Source organism: Coturnix japonica, chromosome 6 (genome assembly GCF_001577835.2).
Source record: "Coturnix japonica isolate 7356 chromosome 6, Coturnix japonica 2.1, whole genome shotgun sequence".
Classification (NCBI taxonomy): Eukaryota; Metazoa; Chordata; class Aves; order Galliformes; family Phasianidae; genus Coturnix; species Coturnix japonica.
This window is the reverse complement of record NC_029521.1, coordinates 23,228,837-23,247,438: the sequence shown is the minus strand read 5'-3', so window position 1 is coordinate 23,247,438 and position 18,602 is coordinate 23,228,837. Positions and strand designations below refer to the sequence as shown.

Below are 18,602 nucleotides of genomic sequence, written 5' to 3'. Positions count from 1 at the left end.
ATTATATATTTATTTTATATATATTTAATATATATTTTATGTATGTACAATAAATAATATATCTCTATATAAATAAAATATCTGAGATGCCTAGCACAGATTCCTAATCACTTGCAAAATCAAAGAAAAGTATAAAGGACATTCCTGGATTCTAAGCCTTATTTACTGAGACTGAATTAGACCCAATTAAGTTTATACAAACTTACGGAATGATGTGCAGATGAGAAATACTTAAAGCTCTGACTTAAGGATGGCTGTAGCCAGAATTTCTTTTATTTAGCAAGTGGATGGATAGATGGTTGGTTGATCAATATCATGCAAATGCTATGAGTTTCTGAAACTGTCTAAAAAAGAAAAAAGGCAGACTTCTCTCTTACTATCATAGCCTTCTACTCCATATTTAACTCAGCAGAAGTACAAAGGAAAATCCATGCAGCCAGAACTTGTTCTTTTGTTCTTAGTCTGCAGGGAACTACCCACAGCAATACACTATAGGACTGAGTTATCGAGTGAATTAAGGACAAAGTGAAATGATCAGTAGTGTAGATGTACAGAATTTCTGCTGTATAGAAGATACAACGCATAGTTCTTCACTACCCATTTTCTAGTCTAACCAAGAAGATGCCATAATATTAATTTGAAATCACCTGATTTATGTGTATTGTTCCTGATGCTGATACACTGCATTTCTGTAGGAAGAAAAGATAGAAAGAGATGAGCTGATACCCGTGAGAACAAAGATAAAGATAAATTACTGAGAATAAATTATCCAGTTTAATGTATCAAAGTCTATTGGAAGTAATAGAAAGAACATTTATCAGAAGGTTGGGAGAGCACATGATCCTTGATTGTTAGCCTCTATTCATTTAAAGAAGATGCATCATTCTCTGAAGGATGCATGCATTTTATGGGGACTTGAACAGATAGTCATTAGTCATCATGTATATCTTTGATCCTAAATAAACCATAAATTTAAGAATAAACTATTAAATTATACATGTATGGGTTTTGATTCATAGGGCACTTGGGGACATGCCATAGTTTGTTGATTTAGTGGGATTGCTTATCTACCTGATTAGACATAATCATCTTCATAAAAGTCAGCTATACCTTTCAATTTTATTACATAAAGCAAGGTGGATCCAAAGACTCAATGAAGTTACTCAGTTTCACTGAGCTTAATGTCCATGTCTGGTGCCTTCAGTACAGGAAGTGGTGATGCCAACCATCTCATGGACTGCACTGTAGCCCTAGTAAAAGAGCAGAAAAAGCTGAGAAGGATGGATGATTACTGTACATGGAGAGGACAAATGACACAGGGACTGTCCAGCCTGGAAAATAATTAGATCTGCCATTGTTAAAGATCCTTCCCATATCAGACAAGATATGGAGCTAGATAGACCCACTGACCCTGGTGTATACATTATCTGTAGACAGCCTTCCTGAAGAAATCCACACATCTATCTCCTTCTACGCTGACCCAGCAGTTACCCATTAAACTCTCTTCTTTTGAGCAGGCTTCTCTACTGGTTTGCAATAAATTTTTAAGAGCAATGGGAAAAAGATGTTGCACTCTTTATTTATGCATTTTTAATATTATTTCTCTGTTTTTACATATTTTCAGAATGCAAGATGTATTTTCTATGATTGTCTGTCATCACACTGTCATTTTCTTCCCTGATGCTCACCCTTAGCAAACAGAAAATAAATTAAACTTGTTATAAACATGATATAATCACTGCTGAAGGTAAATGAGGAAATTGTTCACTGCTACATGCGAATAAAAGGTCCCTACTCTAATTAGTTAGCAGTGCATAAAAGAAGAAAAAAATAGCAGAACTACAGCAGAGGGGATCAGAAATGAACAAGAGCATGTAATGATGTTTAGATGCCAAAGTCTTTGCATAAGGGATTTTTCTGGGCAGAGAGAAGAGAATTGGTGCACTCCTGCATCTTGTCTGGGGATGCCTGTGAAAAGTCAATCCATCTGTTCGTTTTCCACTCTTACTGATTTATGAGCAGAAAAATACAGGCTTCATTAGTGTGCATCTCTGTTGGAAGATGCAGGTAGGAAGCCATGCACCCAACAATATTAAACCTGCGACAAGCTTCAAGTTTTCTACAAGCAGTGTTTTCATGTCAAAGCTAATTCTGGGTCAAGCAGCTTGTAGTTCTCTAAGGTTCATCTGAGATTCTGGATTTGGCATACCTGTGCTTGCCAGGACAGTGCAACTTAGAAGCACTTCTAGGAAAACTTCTGATTGCCTGTTTTCCAAACAACACCTGGCAGAGCTGTATTCCTGAGCTATAAAGCAACATAGGGATCAGATTTGTTCTCCTTTAGAATATTTTCCAAGAATTTAATACACATGAACTGAATTCTCTGAACCCACTGTGCTCTGGATCCTGCCTGATGAAACTTGGAAAACACACGGATTTCACTTTTGTACAAGTAACTGTCCTTATTATTTTAAGTGTTACTTAGAGCCATAGATTTATTGTTATTGTTCTGCTTGATTGTAACTGCAGCAGACATGCCATTTAGTAGCCTTACTGGCATTACAAAGTGCCATCCTTTGGATTGCTTTTTTGACTAATTACATTTATGCTGAAATCTAAAGCTTGTTAAAGATCTTCTAAGGAAATGCATCCTTCTGTCAGAAAACGTGCCAAATTACATTTCTTTCATGGGAACACATTGTTTTCAGCAAAAATGGGTATCAGAAATGGAAGTGGAGCATAGGAAATTTTCCATAGTAATAAACCAAATGATGCAAAAATGTACATTTAGAGATAATATTGGAAAAGCTGAGATCTAACATAATAGATTTTCAAAAACGCAGTTCTTGGTGAAATCTTAACATCTGAAAGTCTGCTGCAATTCAAGAATAACAAGATGCCAATATTTCAGAACTACTCATGAAGTAGAAATTGATTCTAGTTTTGTAGCTCTCTTATCTGTAGAGTTTATCAAGTTTATCAATGCCAGCAGAGTCCTGCATTTAGTTCCACCTTCACATCACTTGGGGCTGTAGGATAAGAACTACTGCAGAAAAAACACTGATACCCTGGAGTGAGCCACATACATGCACTGGACTCACAGAAATCATTTAGCATCAAGTCAGACGTATGGGAAATAGACTAAATTATGTAAAATATCTCTGCAGTATCTCTCCAGTTAGACCTCCTTTGGTCCATTTTGAGATTTAGATCCATGTTTAATAAATATTTAAGCATCTACTTCACTTAAGCACAAGTAATGGTGCAAACATCTATTCATGGGCTCAAAACGATGCATACATTTACCTAATTAACACAGAAAGTCTTGACAAAGTGGTTGTTTTACAGAGTATTTATAGAGTTCCCAGAATATCCAAGTTCCTATCTGAGTGGGAGGGAAAAAAAGAACTACAGGTGATACAGTATGATTTGCTTACACAGTCTCTGCACTGGGATTTTTTTTTAACCCTGTTACACTCCTTCGTGTAGACAAAAATGCAGATACAGTTTTCTGTGTTCTTGTGGAATTGTGCTGTTATTTTAGTGTCTGTATTTTCCACTAACCTTGGATTAAACAGGAATCATTTCTCCCTATCCGGAGTCTTCCCTGTGACAGCTTTACTGCCTAAGTTTTGTTCCTGTAGTCACTCCCTGCGCTAAGCTGCTGACAGCTACAGGGAAAGAAAAGGCTCAGATCTGCAAGACAGCTATTTGAAATTCTTAACATTCTCTTTCTCATAACCCTATTACACTGCTGTCAATTTTTAGCCAGCCTTTACTATGGTTTATTTCCAAGCAAATGCTATTTTCAAGAAACATACCCAACTGGCAAATATGGAAAATGAAACACTCTGTTCAAAGGACAAGGTCAGTGGTGTTACAAGATTTAGACATTCGCATCAGCTAGCAGTGTCTGCTAGCCATGGTGTCCTCACCAGCCCAGGACAGGGTGAACCTTTGGAGATTTTCCATTCCTGACTGCCCTGAAAGGAGTGACCAACGATACATTTTCTGCTTGTGTCTGGTCCTTCTGTCACCTGGTCAGATTTCTGTTCATAAGTAACCAGAACATTGCTAACCTATTTCCAAAAGCACTCAGCAAACAGACAGTGCTGTTTAATGATCTAGTCCTGGTCAATGAGCTCAAAGGATTTCTGCTGTTAAAGGCAGTATATTAAGAGAGCATTCAGCATCTTCCATGACCCAGCCATACTGCTGCACAGGAACTGAATTCACATGAGACGGCATGGGGAACATTCGTCACATCTACTCCCTTGAGCAAGCCAAGTCCTATATCTTTGATCGCTCAAAATATTTGGCAGTTCTTCCCCATAGTTTGCTCAACAAAAAGGCCACAATAGCACAAGTCCTAACCATGACTCCAGTCTGGTCAGATAGCAGTTCTGCTTCCAATTCGAGATGAAGGAAATTGTAAAAGTTACGAAAACAAGTACTTGTGCTTAATAAGAAACAAAAACATAAGCTGCACTTTTCCAACTCATAAGAAAGTTGTTATTTACTGGAATCATATCTTTTTTTCTTTGAATCTGCAGATTTTAGGATTCTGGGATTTTTTTTCTCTGATCAATTTCTATAGTTACTGCATCTTTAACTTCAATTATAACACCTCTGCAGTATTTTCTAGTATACTCTATTCAACTAGAGTATCTATTCAACTATTCAACAAGATAGCATCTTCCCACAGAATCAGTTAGACCCTCATATACTTAGAAGTAGGAGCTTTCATGGTGTGTAGTAGTCTGCACGACAACCATATTTCCATTTAAGTTGTTTCTTCCACTTAAAGTTAAGTACAAGTGGAAAGATCTACCTGCAATTGATGGGCTGCTGTTGTATTTTTGCACTGCTAAAACTATTTAGTAGATACTGATCCAAGTGCAGTAAAATATTGCGACACCTGAACTTTGAGCACAGACACATACAGAATGTAAATGGGCAGAGTTAGAAGAGGGCAGGTAGCAGCTCTGATCTGTCCCCTAGGCACTGGGGATTTTCCTAGAAGCAACATCTTTTCACTGCCAGCTAACCTAAGGGCACAGGAGCCTGTTACAGATAAGCCAACCTTATGGCTTTTGTGCCAGCCAGAAGCTATGCTCTTTATCCCTCCTCCATACAAAGCAGCTCTAGCTCTGGTGCCCATTTGGCCTTATTGACCTTGGCCTACAACTACTGAGATGAGGGAACCCAGAGTTTAAGCAATATGCAATCTGCTCTCATAGCTACAGCTGACATGCTAAGGACCAAGGTAATTTCCAACAGAATTTGATTACTGAATATTAGTGCACAAACTTCTTTTGAGATGGATGACCGTTGTTAAAAGCAATGTAAAACACACTTGTTACATACCTCCTCCATACAGAGCAGCTGCTCTAATTCCTGTTTGGTTCTTTATCAGAGGTGTGGAGTTCAGAGAGGGAAATGTGAGAACTCATTGTTCTCACTCAAGTGTCAAAGGTTTTTCTGCAAACATATTCTTCCCCATAACAATGACTTGAAAACAGTCAAACACCTTGAGGAAATATAGAACCATCAGCTGTCACAGTACATAGTAGACATTACCTTACAAATACTGCTATTTGCTAAAAGTCAACCCCCAGATGGATCTGAGTTTCCCCATTTTGAATGAGGAAAGCCAGCTGGTAGATACTGAAACAGCCTTGACCCTTTCCTGTTTCATCGTAGAAATAAGTTTTCATCCACCTAGGATCCAACTGTCTGCCCAACCAGACAGAGGGACGTACAGCTCAGCTATTTTCAGTTTCCTACTCTGGATTTGTTGGTTAGAGTGGCAAAGTCCTTCATCATACAGCCTCTGTGGGCCATAAAGGGTTAAGGGACAGATTATGAGTAGCAGAAAGGGACTTTCAAATGCTCGTTTTGAGTTTACTGTAGATAAAAATACAGTAGGTTCCTGAACTGTCATACCTCAATATGCAATATGGTCTGTCAGAGAGATGAACAGCAGCTTTTGTCTCTGGTCTTCAAGGTGTTATCTCCAGTGTCTCTTGGCATCTCCATACAGTCATCCCCAAGCTGCTGGGATGTAGCTCCAACTCCAGTCCATCTCGCTTAAGAGGAGATGGCCTCCAGCAGCCGCTTATGCATGCCCCTACAGCCATCTGTTGGGAAGGTCTGGGTACAACTAACCCTGCTCTGTAAGAAAGACTGTACTCAGGGACCTCTCAGTATTCCTTTAACAGTCCAACCCTGGCTGATCTTTTATACTTGAGGGCAATGCTGCCTAAATCTGATAAAGTTGCCCCTGGAAACCTTTTTACCAACATAACAGACAGACAGTTCAGCAGCAGACAGGAAAAGCCGAAGGCTGCAGTGGTGGTATTGCTGCTGGGGATGTGCTTGTGGAGCTGCAAAAAGCAGAATATTCTTTTCTGTTGTCAGGTAAGGATATACAAGGGAAAAAAACAAATCAGAACTCATGGGTTGAAACAAAAACCACGTACAAAGAAAAGACAAAGGAAAAAAAAGACAATAATAATAATAATATAATATATAAAATACATATACAAAACTAGTGATACACAAGGAACTGCTTACCACCCAGCAATCGATGCCCAGCCAGTCCCCAAGCAGCAGCTGCCATCTGGCAACTCCCAACTGTTTTTTGATCTTTCTTTTAGTATCTTCATCCCTCTTTCTTCCAGAAATGCTGCTTAAGTATTGATTTGCATGTGACAGCATGTGCTGCTGTTTTTCCTCATGCAAGTCTGGGAGTTTGGCCTTGAGAAATACAAACCATAAGGGTAACACTGGCTGCATATAACCCTTGGTAGATCTTACAGTCAAAACTCAAAGATCTTCAAAGCAGAATTTTCTTCATGCTTTATTAATTTCTATATCTTAAAATGTGCCTGATTGTGATGCCTTTGAGGTTTACTTCACCTGTCCTACAAGAAGTTAAGAGATCAACAGTGAATGAGCCTGCTAAGAAGAGGGAAGAATCAAGGCTTTTCTGTGCAAGTAGAGCCTAGTCCCTAGGACATGACTTGAGATCCATTTTAAGTTCTTTGGCCTTGTGTAAGACCCTTTCTTACCAGTATCTTTGCAGATCAACCTATTCTGCATAGCAAATTTTGAACCTTTCATCAAATACCCCCGTGGAAAAAATGTCCCGTGCTCTCTCTAACAAACCTGTTCAATGAATTACAGAGAACAGCCCTGGTTTCTAAACAGGATCTCACGTGCTGCTCAGCCATCAGAGACAGGTTCTATATTTTGAGTCTATTTTGGCTACAGTTATTGTGTGCTTTTGCATATTCAAGGGTATAATCCTTGGCCAAATCATTTCATCAAATATCTTCAGGATCTAATCCCTCCCTCGCTGAATGGTGGCAGAACTCCCACTGACACCATGAAAACAGGATCAAGCTCTTAATCTTTTAAGCAAAGCATAAATGTATTTTTTCAACTCTTGAACCTCAAACACCACCCATATCAGTGCACTTTTCTGTTGTATATGGTTTCGTATTTGCCCAATGTTGAGTTTGCTACAGCTTACGTTTAACTCCCTAAGAAAGAAAGAGAAAAACGAGAGGGAGAGAATCTGTAGAATGCAGATTAAAAACAACAATCTGCCAAATTTGGAGGCCAGCATGAGAAGTTTCATGGAAAAGAAAGCAGGACAACACTGTGTTAAAGGAAAAGAATGAGTAAATTGACCCACGTTCAGCTGGCTTCAGTGAAATTATGAGAGTTTTAGCCCATTGAGTGTTCAACATACAAATAGCAATGACATTCTAACATACTATATTTCACCGGTGTTGTTTACACCAATATTGTCTGGATTTTGAAATCCAATGACAATGTAATTCACACCTACCCTATCCAAACCAACAACAATTCAGCATAAATACTAAACTCACTCTGAAGTTGCAAATAATTTGCATATTGTAAAAAGTCTCCTGGGATGGCACATAGCAAATATACCTTAAAAGAAAACAGAAATTTAGGTTGAATAGTGTATTCCATTATAAATCTTGAGTAATAACAATTAAACTTACAGTCTTTTCCTGGACTTCCCAAAGTATTAAAAGCAAGGCTGCTTTGGTTTGGATTGTATTTCTATGACCTTTTTTGGTTTTTTTTGTTGTTTTTTTTTTTTTTGCTCTATATCTATGAAAACTCAGGAAATAAAGACTGATAGCAAATAGACACATTGAGATTATTTTTCTTTATAAAAGTAGTATATCTCATAATAGCTGATGCTCCAATTACTCACCAAATAGTATTTTATTTTCTTTGCCGAATTTTGTTCTGAATTTTCAGTTTAACACATCAAGCACCAACTGACATTTCCTGGCAAAGGATAGAAACCATCACAGCATATAAGAAACCCATCCCAGCTGCCTTGCAGTGATATCTGCTGGGTAGCATATGGATCCATCCTATGGCACTTACAGTCTTCTCACATTTATGGCAACAGAGACAGTCAGAAATACCCAAGGGAACAGAATTTGCCAGATTAGTAACTTTAAAAAGTTGTATGAGGACATTTGGAAGAGCAGCCAAATGAAAGACAGGAAAATACCCACCAGATGGCTGTGGCCAACAGCGCATCGGGAGTGTCCAGATGTCATGTACCACACCTCCACATCACGTCGTGCTGGGGCTCAGCTCTCCCTGACAGATGACTTATGAGGTTTCATCCCTGCCCTCTCTGAAATGGGCTTTCCTGTCTCCATTCCACAGCTTGGCTCTGATTTTCAGCTGGTATAACTGCCCATGCTGGCAATGCTGGACAGAGAGCTATATAAAATAAAAATTATGTCTTGTTATCACTCAGGAAGTACTCCATAAAGTCTCAGCACTATGAGCATTGATAACAATTTACCTAGGAAACTAAATCTGTGCAATCCCTCTCCAGCTGCCACAGGTTTATTTCATCCACCATAGAGAAAAGTGACCCCAGGTATACCAGGCACATCTGTGAGAACTCCCATCAACTGCACTGACTGCAACTGGTCCTGCATCCTGTCAAGTCCCAGGAGTGAGACACAAGGTCAGTATCTCCTCCTGCTGTACCAGCTGCCAACTTATCTCTTCAGAGGACCTGTACCCACAGCACTGTGGAAGCCATCACATCTGCCTATTTTCTCAGCATAAACAAAGCCCTTGTCTGGGAACTGCTCTTTCTTCTCTCTTTCACTGTATTTTGTGGATAGGTCATGTCCATGCTGTGGCATTTGAAATGCCAAATGCTGAGACTTCAATCAAGCACCTGGCTCTGTTCAAACTAAAAAAATCATTAAAAGAGTACTTAGGTAACATTTCCAACACTTAAAAAATGATTCTTTAAGTCCCTGAGTACTCTTTTGGGGCTTTTTGCATCCATCCAGATGGGAGATCTGCTGAGGAGGCCATGGATGCAGAATGAAATTTGGGGCATGTTTGTCTGATGTCTTATCACCAAAGTCAACTCTCTTTTGAAAAGAAAGTGAAAGAACACAGCTGAAACCATTCTGTATGTGACACCATGGTCCCTTTTATGTGTAAAATGGCAGTGTTACTGTCTGGCTTTATGATGATCACAGGGATTTCCCTAAAGTTACCAGTATTGCCTTGGAATAAAATTGTCAGGGAGAGCAAACAAAGCCTGCAGTGTGCTTTGAAAAGGGAAAACACAGCTTTGTTTTTATTTTAGCTGCTACAATTATTCACCCATAGCTCAGTAAATACTCCCCACCCTCGTTTATAGAAGAGCACAGAAGATCCATGATTTGTACCTGTTCAGCTGTAAAGACATCAGGGTTGGGTCTGAAGAGGCCTCATTGCTCTCTTCCTTGCATGGATCCTCCCGGTGACAACAGCATTCCCTCTGAGAATGAAGACACTGGAAGCACGTGGCTGCCCTTGGCAGGACAGCAGAGTTCATTTCTTTCCTTGTTTGTCTTATGGAGGCGGTTTCCAAATGCTTGGATTTAATGCTGAGATCCAATGTCCTTGGGGTATTTTCTTACTTACTGGAAAGGGAAGTTTATGCGTATTTTGGGAAAATGTGTTTTGATTTAGTTTGCTTGTTGTTTCTCTTTTAGGGTCTATTTTTATTTATTTTTTTTCCAAGCAGCAGAAAACTAAAATTATGGGCTTCAAAGGGTCCTGCAACTGTACCAAACACGATCCAGATGCAAGAGTGAAGAAAATATTTACAATATGATCCAGCTATGGGTTCAACCAGCCACAACCACCCCATCAGCCTTCTCAATGTCTCCCTTTGTCCTCTATCACAGATGAATAAAGCGCCTGTGGGAAATGATTTGCTGATAAAGTAATAGTAATTCTTCTTTCCAAAATATGTTTGGCAACACAGAAAGCTATTCTGATCACTGTACTCGGGCTGCTCCCAGCATTAAAAAAAAATAGCTAGAAGCAGAAGCCTTTAAGCAGGAGCTGGCACAGTGCTCACTACAAGCAGAAAGCAGCAACAAAGGTGAAGGGAACTCTGTGGGGCATTACCCTGAGAGCTGCAAGGCACACTGCTGAAGGTCCTACCCCAGTGTCTCTGCATAGCAATTAAAGAGAGGTCATAAATTCCACCACCCTTAAGCAGAAGCACAAGAACATTTGACAAGCAGAGAGCTTGGGAAAGATGCCAAGCAATGTTCCTGTGGCAGGTTGTTGTGCACCCTTCATCTAGAAATGTCCTGGGGTTGTTTTGCATCACCCCATGCTTCCAAAAAGCTGAGGTCTTGACAGCATCCACTTGGTTTATTTACTGACTGGAAGGGATGAAAAGCAGAGTGCATTGCATACAGCTTTCCCTGCCCAACTCCACAGCTCCCTGCCTCCAGCTGCAAGCTCAGCAACACCAAGTCTTCAAGCTCAACAGAGTGCTGTGCTGCAGCTGTGCCCTGCTCTGTAGAAAAGCACTTCCACTAACTTTTCCTGTCAGCCTCAGCACTTAATACTGCTGCTGTTCCCCTCCCCAGGAGAACAGAGCTTCCACTTAACTCACTGAAGCCACCTGCTCTCCCCTCAGCAAGCTGCCTATCTTCTGTAATGCATCTCCCTTACCAAAGGACGTTTGGTCCCCTAGCCCTTGCTCACCCAAGTCAGTTTGCATTGACAGGACGATGAGCTACATCTCATGAGGGTCTTCCCTCCAGATAGATCCAAAGCACTTTGTAAGCAATTAGCACTGTATGGCAAATTCCATTTGGATGTTGACAAGCAGGTATTTTACCACCAGCCCAGCACAAGAAATGAGAACTCTTGGTAAGGAAACTCAGAGTGTGCATGACCCACAGGTACCAATCAGATGATTTACAGTTCCATCTAAACAAGCACCTTACAAGGCATGCCAATTCTCTCCCTCCACTGCTCCCAGGGAGGGGTTGCTCCAGAGTCTCACTGAGCTCCTGGAGATGGATGACCAGTTTCTTACCTCTGTTTGCCATCACATGAGATCGATCTCACACCACAGTGGCACATCTCTTGTGAACTGCTGCTGAGACAGAAAGGCCAACAGGGGATAAATTAAAAAAAAAAAAAGTTACTAAAATGGCTTTCCTGTTTTCTAGTTTTTAATGTTCCTTGTATTCTGCCCTTTCCCCACAGGTTAAAAATTACTTCTTCAGGGTTCCCACCTCTAGATTTTCAGTCATTGATGGGAGCCAAAACCTCTATATCCCACACAAGATTTTGAGACTGAAAAACGAAAATAACAGGAGAGGAAAAAAATATTTGCAAATAAAAAGCATTATTGCTCTATTGGCTTTTCTCATGGAATGGGAGTCATAGAGCAGCCTGTTTTCTTAGACCTTCTGAATAATTCTTTGACTCTACTGATAGTGAATTAAGACCCATGCTTATCAAACACTTCTGTTACCCAATGTAATCACATGGACAAAGCCTGCCTGGATGCACATTCTCATTCAGACAAATCCAGGAACCCAGTACATGAAAAAACTGAAGTGCAGCAAGAATACTGGAAGACAGAGTACAGAGGTCAGCTTCCCTTATAACACCAAGGATGCCCTCATCTAAAATCCAAACTGCCCCTGACCCAAAAATGGACAGTGTGGAGGTAGATCAGGATGGACTTAGAAGGATTCAGTTTGTTTCATACCCTGGCCAACAAAGGTCAGCTAGAGAGATAACCAAAGATGTTTTACCTGTGCCATGAGGTGAAGGACAAAGGGAAGTTGCTGCAATTTCTCTGTCTAGGAGTAGTTATAACACAGACAGTGCCAAAATGAAACAAGGATCCTTTCAAGCCAGGATAGTGTTTAACTTATCATGCTTGTATTTTTAGTGTGCCCGGAAAAATGACCAAATAGGTAACTTCAATGTGGAAATTTCCACTTTAAACTAGTATTCTTCCAAAAAAAAGGAAAAAAAAACAAAAAAAAAACACATGGAAAACCATCTGCCCAAAGGCTATCTTATTTGCATAACAAGTGCTCCCCATCAAAAAGAAAAATTAAAGCCCTTTTAGTTCAAATTTAACATTAGCAACATTCTTGAAAACTGCCCCAGGGGGCAGAAATATGCATAAGTGTTTCTACTCTGGTGCCCGATGTGATTGTACCTTCAGGAAATGCTTTTTAAACCAGTTTCGCACTTTCACTCAAACTATTTAAATACCTGCTTGCAGCTCCCATGCTGGTTTTTGTTACAGACCCCATCATAAATGCTGAATCCCAAGCACCTCTCAAGCTACATCCTTGGGAAAGCATAGGAAGTCATGCAGGGACAGGGGATGCTCATTTCCAAAAAGATCTATCGCAAATCATAGACCTCCTACTCACACCATCTGATGGCTTTCTGAAGTCCCCTCTCACATAATAGTGGCATTGTAAATCAGATGCCTGGGATGCTTGAAGAATGGTTTGAAGCTTTCTTGTCTTCTTAAGTCCCGTATTTTTCCACTGAAAAGCTTTGTATAAATATAAGGTAAGAAAGCTGTTCTTCGTGTTTCATTGTTTCCCCACTGAGAAGCCACAATAAGTTCTCTCTCTCTTCAAGTAACAGCCTACGACACAAATCTAAGTCTGTTATTTCTACATAGTTCCTATTCTTATGGAACATTTTCAAATGGCCGCATAAGGACCAAATTTTAGAATAAGGCATTACGACATACAATAAAAAAGTGCCTCTCCTATTTCCCTGCAGTATCATATTTTTTCAAGAAAAAAAAATACACAGGCACAAAAAAAATGACATAGCTCCAGTTCCTACAAGGATTAAAATCAAAACCAAAAACTAGTGATAAGAATAATGAGCAAAGCAACGGGTGGGCTGTCTGTTAGTGTTTTCTGGCAAGGGCAGGAGTTGGTATTGAAGCTCTGTTTCAACAAAGACATGAGCTGCTGGATTCCAAACAGAACTATCAGAAGAAATTCTGTGGTTAACGCTGTAAAGATCTTAAAGGTCCATTTTGAACAGAAAATCTGCACTTGATGCCTACACTGCTGTGTTAGCTCAGGACTTGTGCTCAAACTCGAGCTCTGTGGTTCACATGATGACTCCAGTCTGAAATACACCATGCATCTCACCCTGATGGTCACACACCTGCATGAAAGGGACTGGACTGAACTGAATTTGCCCTTAGCTGGGATGCACGTACAGTACAGAGAATTCAGACATTATGGTGAAGATCACAGTTTAAGAAAAGGAAGACAGAAAAAAAGGCTGTATTACTAATTGATATTCCTTATCCTTCACAGTTAACATTTCAGTCACTTGACAGGAGCACATTTACTGTCCCGTGGACTAGGCAGCCTGACACACACCAAGAATAACAGCTGAGAAATGGGAGCAGTTAAAAGATTAGCAACTATTCCACCTTTATTTCTAGGATACGATTATATAATCATGTGCACTGAACAGACATGGAAACAACAGCCGGAGCACAGAGAATTTGCAGACAGAAAAATAAAGACTGTATTTACAAGGCATGTTGTTAGCAATACCTAATTTAATCTGTCAGAGTGGCACTATGAGGGACTAATTAAAGCAAAACCAAAACAATAACTTGTGCTCAGGAAAAAACATTGGGGAAAGCATGGACAAACTTCAGCAATCTGCAAAGAGCTCATGTCTGCCAGCATGAAGAGTTCTGCGGTAGTACATTTTACCTTCTTTAAAGCAAAGTCTTTTCCATCAGAATAGTTTCCAGTTTTTAACTCTGTAGATGAAGGATTTCAAAAAAGATTCAAGAAGTATAAATGTATGTGTTGTTTTTTTTTAATGTAGTGCCCCAAATTTCATTTTTATCACATGTATTTACATGCTCTGGTAGCAAAGACACGGGGGTGTTGACCAGATCAGGCAGGCCACATCAATGGGCCCATAAGGGAGAAGGAAGGCAAATCAAGCAGGGAGAGCTCTGCATTGCTGAGGCTGTCATGTGTCAAGCTCTGGGAATTTCAGTAAATTAGATGCATTCTCACCAGAGGCTGTTATTTTGAAGATGCCCTAAAAAGGCCTGATTTAAAATTCACATAGTTACACTATTTCAATACTGATTGTTACAGTAGGAGTTTATCTAGTTACCAGGCTTCTGTCCTCAAATTCATTTCTGACCACTGTCATGCTTGTCCTCATTGTTTCTGGTTGGAACCAGGTACTCTGGAACAACTGTTTAGTGCTCAGAGTAGTCTGCAGAGAACATGAATTTGCAATTGCACATTTTCATCGGCTCAAATTACTTCACTTTTGCTATCGCCAGTTGGCATGCAGAACATACAACGCCAGGCAGCAAACCCAGGATGCAGGACACAATTCTGCAGCCCAACACCTACCACTTTGTCCCATCGATCAACTATTGATTGCTCCCAGCATGGAGTTTGGCCGTGGAGCTCTGCAGCAGTAGCTATAGCTCCAGCTGGAAAAAGCTAGGCCATGGCAGGATGGCTCTATCCTTTCCTGTGGGCAGACCACCTGAATGGCAGAAAACAGGCCTGATGTGCTGGTTCACATTGGGCTCTTTTCAGATCTGTCCTGTTTTTATGCGTCTTGAGCTGGCTTCCACAGGGGCAGGAATAGTCAGAGACTGCTGATAATATCACCCTCAATCAGATAAATCACTTTTGAGGGAAGAATTTCATAACAATCCCAGACATGCCTAATGGTTTCTCTGCAAGTCTCTAGACAAAGCCTGAGACTAAATAAAATGAAATCATTACACAAAATTATTTGTACTGATGTGGTGCTTGAGATCCCCAGCTGAAATGACAACTTGCTTTCATAGAATGGCTCAGGCTAGAGGGGGCCTTGAAGATCACTGAGTTCCAACCCTGTGCCATGGGCAAAGTTGCCAACCACCAGATCAGGCTGCCCAGTGCCCCATCCAAGCTGGTCTCGAATGCCTCCAGATATGGAGCATCCACAGCCTTTTTGGGCAGTCTGTTCCAGTGCCTTACCACCATACAAGTAAGAAAAGGTCTTCCTAACACCAAATCTAAGTCTCGCCTTTTTTAGTTTAAAGCCATTCCCTCTTTTGCTGTGCAAAGCCCTGCCTGAATTATTTGTCATTCCAGCAGAAAGGACCCTGGGGCTAGGAGAGGTTTTGGGCCAGCTGAGAGAAGAGGTTTTGCAGTACCACATGAAGCAGGTAATTTGCTAAGCCTTATTTTTATCATTGTCATTATTAAATACATTACCAGAGCCCTCTCCAGCACTGTAAAGCATGATAATCTCCTAGAGCTATGCTTCAAGAGGCATATTATACCCCCCACCAAACTTATTGATTTAAGTAAAGTATGCGTGCTATATTTATTTACGGTTTTCAAGGCTCATGAATGCTATTGTAATTGTTTTCATAACATAGATCAATAAGTACCGTCAGAACAGGCCCTGTCTGCCTCAGGGGACAGCCATTAAGAATGACTGGGTAACAGCTATTTCAGGAGATCTTTCTGCCCAGCAAACAGAAGAAACTTGCTTTAAGCTCTTCTTGGGAAAAAGCCTCAATTTGCAACTCAGCCCTTGAACTGTTTTCTAAGCCGAAGACAGCAAGAGCTTTCACTCAGAATTAAGGAATTGAGTTTACCTGGCAGTATTTTCTTTCTTAATGCTCTAAATCTTAAAGCATTTGAGAATTATCCATATTTAAAAACACCCTGCTCCACCGTTCATGGTGAGGTTCATGTATTGCTGGGATGCAGAGATCTGCCACATAACCCCAGAAGTTTTTCATGCAGGAAAAGCTTGAGAACCATTTGAAGTAAATAAGATACCAAATGCTAATAGAATAAAGGAAAAAATCCTCCTCTCTTGCTATATTGAGGAATTCTTTGAGTGTGTTTGTGGCTTGCTCCAAGATTAAATATGCCTTCCTACTTATGCAGCAAACTAGCATATTTCCAAAGACATAAATAAAAATAACAAGGTAAAATACCGCGTTTATCAGCATAGTTATTAAGATCTCTTTCCACTTAGCAACCTAAAGCATACACAGAGTAATTTGTAATCAGCACTTTTCACATTCTGAATAATCCATTCCTTCAGCAACTTCTGCTTCCTTGAAAACATCTTTCATGGCTTCAAACCTTCAACAAGGGAAGCCAAATTCAATAAAAGAACTTCTCAGCTGTGCTTTTTTTCTCTCTCCCTCATTCCTTCACGCTTTCTGCTCTTCCCCGAGTTAATTATTCTGAAAGACCATCAGAGCTACAGAACGCCATGGGAGGACCAGACACAGCGCTGGGAGAACAACTCGCACAGATGGGATCCAGCTGGAATAAGGGGCCAGCATGGCACAGGGATGTGACCACTGGCACAGCAGCAGAGCTGCCATCACTTGTTCCCTCTTTCTGGTTACACCTGTTCCTCCGGCCAGGGATCTCCTCCCTCTCCAGGCATCTCCTCTCTCACTGAGGCTACACTTCCCATTTCTGACACTGAATCTGTCACCTCCTCTCATCTCCTTCTGCTCTGCTGATCATTGCAGTACTTGTGAACCTTCTCCTGCATCACTAGTCAGTTCTTTCTTATATTTCTGCTGCTAACTAGCACTTATGAGATATGCTGTGCTCACTCAAGCCTTGCACATGCATCAGCTAGTTTAAGTTAATATATTCTCTTAACCACATTGCTGACAGGCTGCAATACATCATTTGAAATCAAACTAGCAACATACAGTGCACCTAAGGATATCTCACAGCAAACAAATGGCCCTATGATTTTTTGCGATGACCACGCAAGTGAGACACCTTCTGGCAAGGGTACCATGGAACAGAGAGAGGCTCACAAATAACAGGGTTCTTTTAGGTAATCCATGCAAACACACTTGAAAGATGAGTGCCGTCAGAGAAGCAAAATAAGTGTTCAGACAGAAATACTGAAAATCTGTGCGATTTCTACAGACCTACCTTTCCTCTGAAAATCCCCAGGTGGGCAGTTCAGATTCTTTCCCATCCATTGGAATGATGCTTCTCTCTTCTTCTGCACCCTCCTTAAATTCACCTCAAATTCAAAAGGTAAAGAATATGTAAGGGTCTGAAACACCCACGGGAGAGCTTCCACGATGACTACAACACCATATGCCACAACAAGACGTTCTGTGACCTCTTCTGTTAGATTCTTGTTTGCTCTTTCTTGGTGTTGTTTCCACTAATCTTGAATAAATAATATTAGACTGAGAGCATATGGTGAATCTAAGAACCTAATACAGACAGCCAATTCAATTACAGTCAGTAGAACAGGTGGCTTTACAAGACAGAGGGGTAATCAGTAAACAATGAGACATTAACTGTAGCTACTGTGGGCCAGACCAAGGACGGGTCTCTCACCAGAAGGTGTAACTAGATCTATACCAGAGGCTGCTCTGGGCTGCACCTTGTTTGCTTTGGCTCAACAATGCAACACCAAAAAGGTCACGCTGCAACACATCACTATTGAACTGACTGCTTTTCAAACCTGTAAGCTTTCCAGCTTTTATGAGCACACATTCTGAGAACAAGGAAGACAAAAATGCAAGAGTTTTGTTTTGAAATCGGAACAATTTTCTTAGCCTTATTTCCCAAACTTGCAACGAATAAAAATACTTGCATGAATTAAGATTGATTCTGAAGGGAAGATCTTGAAAAATGACAATAATTTTGATCCAAATATTTTTCTAGGGTGCTAATGAAGAAGCTTAGATTAAAAGTGTAATCAATGTAAACTAAAGAGGCTACTAAAACAGGTCCTCATTCTAGCATTTATATTACCAGTACAGATCAAATAAGAACATGCTGACTGCAATATGGGGGGGAGGGTTAAGGAGGGAGGAGAGGTAAGGGGGAAGGCAAGGGATCATATCATAAAAATCCAATCCTGAACAGCCAAAATGCAGAATGCATTGAAACTGACACATACACAGCATCATCATGGGAAACATTTTACTTTGTTTGACAGCATCTTGAATTATCAGAACAGGCCATTTTGTTGGATAGGAAGTTCCAAAACACACGTCTTCCTCCTAACCTCCTCCTAGCCTTGTGAACACATCACATAAATGGAATCTTCCTGTATGTCAGGATATAAATAGGAAAAGAAGAGATTCTGACATACAGCTGACACTTGTGGATATGACTGAAAACAAGGGCTCCCTTGCACTGTAGTTAGATGATTGAGTCATA

At 40.4% G+C, this 18,602-nt stretch overlaps 2 long non-coding RNA genes across 11 annotated transcripts in view; one reads left to right on the top strand and one right to left on the bottom strand.

Moving 5' to 3' along the window:
• The window catches only part of LOC107316157, a 31,934-nt gene extending 19,557 nt beyond the window's left edge, over positions 1–12,377 (top strand). Inside the window, exons 2-3 of one of the 2 annotated variants that reach the window (XR_001556199.2) lie at positions 8,903–9,037; positions 10,103–12,377. This is a non-coding gene — a long non-coding RNA (uncharacterized LOC107316157). Of the gene's footprint in view, positions 1–8,902; positions 9,038–10,070 lie in introns of both variants that reach the window. The other variant, XR_001556200.2, reaches the window with a different exon arrangement.
• Positions 1–18,602, bottom strand: part of LOC107316155 — a 68,211-nt gene that overhangs the window by 33,306 nt on the left and 16,303 nt on the right. For 8 of the 9 annotated variants that reach the window (XR_004307750.1, XR_004307752.1, XR_004307753.1 and 5 more), the window contains 8 exons: positions 17,352–17,445; positions 11,420–11,479; positions 9,762–9,998; positions 8,571–8,784; positions 5,947–6,759; positions 5,368–5,530; positions 1,111–1,250; positions 648–689 (listed from right to left, as the gene is read on the bottom strand). This is a non-coding gene — a long non-coding RNA (uncharacterized LOC107316155). Of the gene's footprint in view, positions 1–647; positions 690–1,110; positions 1,251–5,367; positions 5,531–5,946; positions 6,760–8,570; positions 8,785–9,761; positions 9,999–11,419; positions 11,483–17,351; positions 17,446–18,602 lie in introns of all 9 variants that reach the window. The other variant, XR_004307757.1, reaches the window with a different exon arrangement.